Here is an 8,178-nt window from a genome sequence, read left to right on the forward strand (position 1 = left end):
TTAGACATATGGAATTCGTCTCTGGTACACAACAGAGGTTTTAAGACTAACTGTTAAAAAAAAAAAAGTGTATTGCAGGCTGGGCGTGGTGGCGCACGCCTTTAATCCCAGCACTCGGGAGGCAGAGGCAGGTGGATCGCTGTGAGTTCGAGGCCAGCCTGGTCTACAAAGTGAGTCCAGGACAGCCAAGGCTACACAGAGAAACCCTGTCTCAAAAAACAAAAACAAAAACAAAAACAAAAAAGTGTGTTGCAACAAGTTTATATCATCTGAAAGCCAAAATAAGCTTTCAGATTGTCTTCAAAGAAACATAAAGCTTTTCCTTTGTTTGTTTGTTTGTTTGTTTTTCAAGACAGGGTTTCTCTATGTAACTTTGGCTGTCATGGACTCACTTTGTAGACCAGGCTGGCCTCGAACTCACAATGATCTGCCTGCCTCTGCCTCCCGAGTGCTGGGATTAAAGGTGTAGAGCTTTTTCTCTCCTTCCAACTCCCAAAGTCCAACTGTTTCCTCCAGAGCCGCTGAGCTGAAGGGGACAGAAGTAACTTCCCATATATTCTTACAGCCCTGTGTCCTGCTGTGACTTAGCTGTGACTTCTGAGGTGACTTCCTATTTTGATACAGCTTCAAGCTTGTGTAAAAATAGTACCCCAATCCTGTGTACTCCTCACCCAGGTTTTTAAAATATTGGTAGTTTACCATATTTGCTTTCACATTTATACTTCGGTCATTTCATTAACATGGTGTCCGATGGATATTTCTACTCATGCACAATTTTCTCCTTTGTATTGAATAAAAAAAAAAAAATCTTGTGACAATGTGAATATCTTGTTTCTCTTCCAAATTTCACCCACTAGTTTTTCTACAATTTTCCACAAATTGATGACTAAATTATTACTACTAATGAGGGCTAGGAAATTATTTTCTAATTCTAATTCTGTAATTTTTCTACATTTTATATATATCTGCCTTTTTTGGAGACAGGTTCTTGCTGCCTATCCCATGCTGGCCTAGAACTCTTGATCCTCCTGAGTGCTGGGGTTCCAGATGTGTGCTATCATAATCAGATTCTTTTACACTTGCTAGCTAATATTCCTTGCTTTTAATACTACAGTGTGTGTGTGTGTGTGTGTGTGTGTGTGTGTGTGTGTGTGTGTCTGTCTGTCTGTCTGTCTGTCTGTCTGTCTGTGGACAATTAGCTGGAGTCCTTTCTCTCCTTATACCATATGGGTCCCCAGGATCAAACTCAGGTCACCAAGGCTGGCAGCAAACCCCTTTACCCATCAACCTTTCCCCTTAACAATCTAATGAAAAAGCTCACTTACCCTCTCTCACATATATTTACTTGATTGTTTTTTATAACTACATATCTTTTTGTTTGTTTGTTTTTCAAGGCAGGGTTTCTCTGTGTAGCCTTGGTTGTCCTAGACTAGCTTTGTAGACCAGGCTGGCCTCAAACTCACAGCGATTCACCTGCCTCTGCCTCCCAAGTGCTGGGATTAGAGGCATGTGCCACCACATCCGGCTCATAAGTATTATTTTTAAGCCATGAATTAAACTGTCCTGCCTAATTCCTACCTACCCAGTTCCTATCACAGAATTCATTCTACCGCTTGCCCTTTCCAGATTAGTGACTTTCTTTTCTCTCTGTGAGGAAACCAAGCCTCATTCTGTCTAGCATTTTACTTATTTACTTAATCCCAGAATACCCAGAATCAATCACTGTCAAAAATAAGAGTCCCACTACTGCAAGAAAGCACACTGGAGTTTAATATTAATTTACAGTTTTCCTTTTCTTCAGTCTAAAAATATTTAGTGAAACAACATTGTGTTTAAATTCCTCGGGCTGGGAGGCTCCCAAACACACACACACACACACACACACACACACACGGCTGATTTTCGTGTGATTATTATGTTATCCACTTCGATTCGGTTTTAGTATTTTTTTTTTGTATCAGATAAACATTAACAGCGTTCTAAAAGAATGCACAAGAAGAAACACAAATGAGCCAGGCACAGCAACCCATGCCTGTAGGAGCAGCTACTCATGAGGGTGAGGCAGGAAGCTCACATTGGCCTGGGGTGTTGGGCAACATAGCAAGACTCTATGGAGACCTGGGGTGGGGACGAAGCAAGGGGTTAGAGGAGGAGAGAAGAGAGAAATGTCATCCCATCCCTCTGTTTAGTCAGCCCCTCGTTCTTCTTACTCCCGTCACAATTCTCACACGTACCTAATCTTATTCATTTCTGACTCATCTTCCCAGGTTTTCGTTTTGGTCACAAAAACCAGCATACGCGCGTATTTTATCACTTGGTTTGTTTGTTTGTTTGTCTTGCCCCAATAGCAGCATACTACAAGTATTTCTTTTTTGTTTGTTTGTTTTGGTTTTTCGAGACAAGGTCTCTCTGTGTAGCCCTGGCTGTCCTGGACTCACTTTGTAGACCAGGCTGGCCTCGAACTCACAGCGATCCACTTGCCTCTGCCTCCCGAGTGCTGGGGTTAAAGGCGTGCGCCACCACGCCCAGCACTACAAGTATTCTTTTATGCTTTTTTTTCCCCTCACTAAATCACATATCCTAGAAATCATTCTCTACCGCCTTGCACATCTCTTCCTGATTCTTTGCTAGAGACGCATAAGGACGCTTCTCGTGCCCGCCTTCCCGTGGGCATTTAGTTTGCGTTTGTTACTCTGCGAGTACAAATACAAGTGCTGCACGTGTGTGTTTAGGTTCTTAGAGGCATATATTCAGGGTAAGTTCTTAGAAGGATTCCTGGCTTGAAAGTCAACACTTCTCACGAGTATTTAGCTGCACAATGAGATTTAAATAAAGAAGCCTAAAGTAGTTTTGTAATCGCCTCCCATTGTGTGTTTGTTCACACAGGTACTTGAGTGTCTTATTTGAGTCACTGGAATTTGTATACCATGTTTGATGTTGGTTTTGAGACAAGGTCATGTGACTATATTATTCCAGGTTAGCCTGGAACTCGTTCTGTAGCCCAGGCTACCCTAGAAGTTGTGATGGGCTGGCTTCAGCCCCTGAGCGCCGGGCTGAGAAGGTTCACCATCACACCCAGCCACCTCCACACAGCACAAGCACAACTTAACAAAGGTGTTCTGATGGCGCCTAACAAGCTCTTCCTACGCAGATCCAGGCCCATATGTATTCATTTAATTTGATCTTAACTCCAAGAATAAAACAGCACAGAAATACTGGGGGAGGGATCCCTTAGATCAGGGAAACAGTGGTAAGTAAGGACAGGTGGCGTCTGTATCTGCTTCTCTAAGGAAAAAGTATGTCATCTGTGCAGAGCTGGGGTCTCCAGACGAACAGTGAAGGGGCTGACGTGAAGGTGCTACAGAGTCGTCTATACTGTAAATCGTGCAAACACCAATATGCTGAACAAAAAAAAGCTTCTTCATACATCTCCTTTCTCACTAAAGTACATTTATATGTACTTATACATATGTGTACATGTATCCATGTGTGCATGTATGTATATATTTATATATACATATGTATGTATTGATAGGTTATAATGGAATGAGCTAGAGAGATTACTAATTATCTTAGGCTGAGATTACTATGGCTTTGAAGCTGGTCAGGTATTTTTAAAAATGCTTTATAATTGTGATTGGACATTCCCGATTGGGTATCCGAGGAGCAAGGGCGACTACGCAGTCAGTCCACGCTCAGTGCAAGACATTATTCTGGAGTTTTATTGTTTGTGTCTTCCTTTTGTGTGCTTGCCTTCAGCAGGGTGGAGGTGTGCTGATGGTCATCTAGCCTGAAGGAGACAGATTCCATTCGGAAATCTCTGGAAGTTGGGGCTTTCACAGCTGGGGTTCAAAGATAGGAGTCAGTTATCTCTTCTATGGCTGACAAACAATGGTGAAAAAAAGGAAAAAAGATCCTTTGTCTTTCCTATTGTAAAAGAAAAAAACTCTCCCTATGGTACAAACACTAACACTTCATCATGTTTGCTTCACCACTTTATACTTCAATAACTCCCTTCAGTGGTTGCCTGCCAGGATTTTCCACTGTAAATTCCCTTAATTTTTTCCCCCCTCTGTAAGTAGTAAGTAGCCCAGGGGATAATCTCTGCGGCTGTGCAAATATCCCCTTCTCGTTTGTGAAAAAGTTTCGTGACGAGGTAAGGACAGGAGCCTCGTAAGCCTCCTTAAATACCATTCTACACAAATGAACTCACGCCAGGTCCTGCAACCAAGAAGCCAGGCTTCCTTAATTACTGTTGCCTTTACAACATCACTAACTAGCCCGATGTGCTCCAGGAGCTCAGGCTCTGAAACCACACAAACGGGGTTCAATATCCACTGTGGCTACTTGCTATGTATGGGATGAGAAAACAGGCTATGTCATCATCCTGAGCCCTGCTTTCCGTCTTTCTTGGGGGTGGGGAAGGGCTGTTATGACAATTGAGAGAGCTCAGAGAATCTGAAAAAGTACCCAGGACTCTGTGCAGCAAACAGGAGATGCTGAATAAGTGATTACTGTTAATAATTATAAAGAGATTGGCGTTAGTTAGTTTCGAACTCTTGTCATTTCTCTTCCAGACAGACACACTCCGCTGTACCACGCACTGTGTTGTTGGTTTCAGCCATAGGTGACACCTTAGTCTGAAAGCAACATGGCTGCCCATGTCATTTCACTCCTGGAAATTAGGCTGTCGGGTCTGTGGACCCAGAGCTCATGCCGGCTCTTCACTGTGGACAGTCGTCCACTTAGTAAGAGGAGTCTAGACCCTGTGGTTCCAACAAGACTGGAGTGCCACCGTGAGGTCGGCTTTGGTGCAGGTGCTATTTCTTGGAATTGTGTTCTATCGACAGACAGGGCTATAGTGACTGGAGCAGTCGCCTTTCCATGACGTCTTGTTTACAGGAAAGCCTGCAGAGTGCATTCTGTTGGCTTTTCTGGCAGAGAAAGGAGAAAGAAAAGAAGTATAGGAAAAGAAAACACTTTATCTGGATTCTGAAGTCTTAGTGTATCTTGAGAATTTGGAATCAGGACCTTAGCTTCAAATAAAGTGAAGCAGTGGGCCCACTGTCTATCTGTTGCTGAGTTTGTGATCTGTAGCCCACCATCCTCTACAGAAACTAGATTTTTATTGAAGTCTTGGAGCTATGGTCCAGGAGTCTTTATTTTTCTTGGAGATATATATATATATATATATATATATATATATATATATATATATATATATATATATATATATTTTTTTTTTTTTTTTTTAAATCCTTTCTCCAAATGACCATTAGAAATTCCACTCAGGACTGGAGAGGTGGCCTAGTAAGAAAAGCGCTTGCTGTGCAAGCGAGAGGGACTTCACTGAAATCTCCAGAACCCACGTAAAGCTGGGTGTGTGGTAGCCTGGATCTGCAATCCCAGTGCATCTCCAGGAAAGCAGGAGGTAGAGACAGGAGAAGCTCCGGAAGTTCCCAGGCCAACAAAGAGGACCATGCCTCAAAGCGGAAGGCAAAGCTAGACACCAAAGTTGTCCTCTGAGTGAGTGCTGTGGCCTCACTCTGTAGCGTAAGTTAATCTTGAACTCACAGCCATCCTCCTGCCTCGGCATCTTGAGTGCCAGGATTATGGGCACTAGCTGCCACACTTGGTTCGTAATGTGCTTTGGCCTGCTTCTTTCCTTGAGGACCATCTTTGGTTGCCTTGACTCTGGACTTGCCTCCCTCCCACAGAAGCACTGCTGTGTTTCTATCATTGGCTTAACACCCCTGAATGGCTCTCAGCACCTCCAATCGTGCATTGGGCTCTTCACTAGGAAGCACCCACCCCCCCTGTCCAGTTCCAAGTCTTGTTGCATCCTTGCCTCCAGCTTTCTGGAAACATTAGTAGACCCTCAAGCGCACCAGGCTGTTTTCCCAATTCAGTACATTCATTGCAGCTGTTTGCTCTATTTAAATACATTTACCCATCTGGTGGTGGTGGCGCAGACCTTTAATCTCAAAACTTGGGAGCCAGAGGCAGACAGCTCTGTGTTCAAAGCCAGCCTGGTCTACAACATGGGTTCCTGGATAGTCAGGCTACACAGAGAAGCTGTGTCTAAAAAAACAAAAACAAAAACAAAACAAAAAAACCGATCAATCAATCAATAATCAATACCTTTTCCCACAACATCTATTAGAAAACTTTTCTTTTCTGTGACAGCATCTCATGTAGTGGCCAGGCTAGCCTTCAACTGACTATATGCCCAAGGAAAGCCTTGAATTTATTTAAAAAAAAAAACACATGTATTTATTGTGAATGCATGCATGCCACAGCATTCGTGTAGAGGTCAGAGGAAAACTTGTGAGAACCTCTTCTCTTCTTTCACCATGTGGGTTCTCAGGAATAAACGGAGATCATCGGGCTTGGCAGCAAGTGCCTTTACACGCTTAACCATCTCACCAGCTTCATGACCTTGACCTGCTGACCTTCGGCCTCTGTGCCACCATGCCTAGTTTACCAGTTAATGGGGACTGAACCTAGGGCTTTATACTTCTAGGCCATCACTCTACTAACTGAGCTATATCCCTAGCCTGCTGTACCAGCCTCCTCTTCTCTACAAAACCCATCCTACCGTTCTGCAATGCCCAACCCCCAATGACAACCCCTTCGCTCCCTGTATCTTCTACTGCCGGCCCAAAAACATTTCCGTGCTTTGTTTCATCTCTATATCCCTAGCCGACTCTACTCCTTGAGAACAGAGATGGTGTAATCTCTGCACCCCTAGGCCATGGTCCATGGTGGGCGCTGTAAAAACAGTGCTCCCGCTGGAGCTTGTTGAATGATAAGCGGGGAGTATATGAGGAAAAATATTCCACAACACACCTCCGGGCCCTGGAATGGTCATTCTGTTCATAACAACAAGCTGTCCCGAGCAGCTGCCACCTTGGTGTTGCACAGACTGTGTGTTCTCACTGGCTGCAGTTGAGAAGCCATGTGTGTCCAAGAATCACACCATACTAGTTTTTGGAGAAATTCCAGTTATACAGAACCATGATTCAATTTCCTCTTCACATTTCTTGACGATACTTTCAAATGGGCTTGCTTTGTTTCTCCCCAAGAGGAAATGCTCTCTTAATGAGTCAGCTGGGCATTGTTGAAGCAGGCAATGGCATAAGTCTGCCCCCCGTCTGACTTCATTCATTTTATCTGCCAAAGTCTGTTAACACAAAACACCAGCCTAAAGAAATAGGTCCAGGGAGGGAGGAAAGGGAGTGTACAAGTGATGGGATAACAGTTGAGTTGTAATCTGAATAAATTAATTAAATTTAAAAAAAGAAATAGGTCCACTGCTAAATTCATAGAGATCTTTGCGTGGTTTGTCCCATTTCATTAGCTCAGTAAGATTTACAGGGCTGGGGAGATGGCTCAGTTGCTAAGTAGCTAGCCATGCAAGCATGAGGACCAGAGTTCAGAACCAGAGAACTCACATACAAACCCAGGTACCACGTGCTCATAGCCCTAGCAGTAAGGGGATGGGAGATGACTTAGGAGACAGATGGAGTCCTAAAGCTCTTTGGCTGGTCTAGGCAATTGGGTGAGCTTTGGGTTTAGTAAGAGATCTTATCTGAAAAATAAATGTGAGGGATGGAGAGATGGTTTTAGTGGTTAAGAGCACTTACTGATCTTACAGAGGTCCTGGGTTTGGTTCTCAGCATCCACACAGTGGCTCACAACCACTTCTAACTCCAGTTCCAGGGGACTCAACGCCTTCTTCTGACCTCAGGGGATAACAGGCACAGATGTGGTGCCCATACATGCATGTGAGAAAGACAAACAATAAAATAAATAAATCTTTAAAAAAACTAAGTGTGGAGGGTCAGAGAGACTCAGCAAGTAAAGGTACTTGTCGCCAAGCCTAAAGACCTGAGTTCAATTCCTACTACCTACAACGTGGAAAGAAAGAACCAGCTACTGCAAGTTGTGTTGTGACAACCACACATGTGCTGTAGCACATGAATACACATGCAGAAATTAATATAGTAAAGATTTAATAATAAATAAAGAAAGGCGAAGTGCAGTTGAGGAGACACACCTGATGTCTGTCCGCAACACACACTCATGTGCACTCACATGCATATTTGCACATATGTACATAAACCTGGACAGACACCACATAAACACACTAACACACACACACACACACACACACAC

Source organism: Acomys minous (assembly GCF_964271855.1).
Source record: "Acomys minous genome assembly, chromosome: 12".
NCBI classification, from domain to species: domain Eukaryota; kingdom Metazoa; phylum Chordata; class Mammalia; order Rodentia; family Muridae; genus Acomys; species Acomys minous.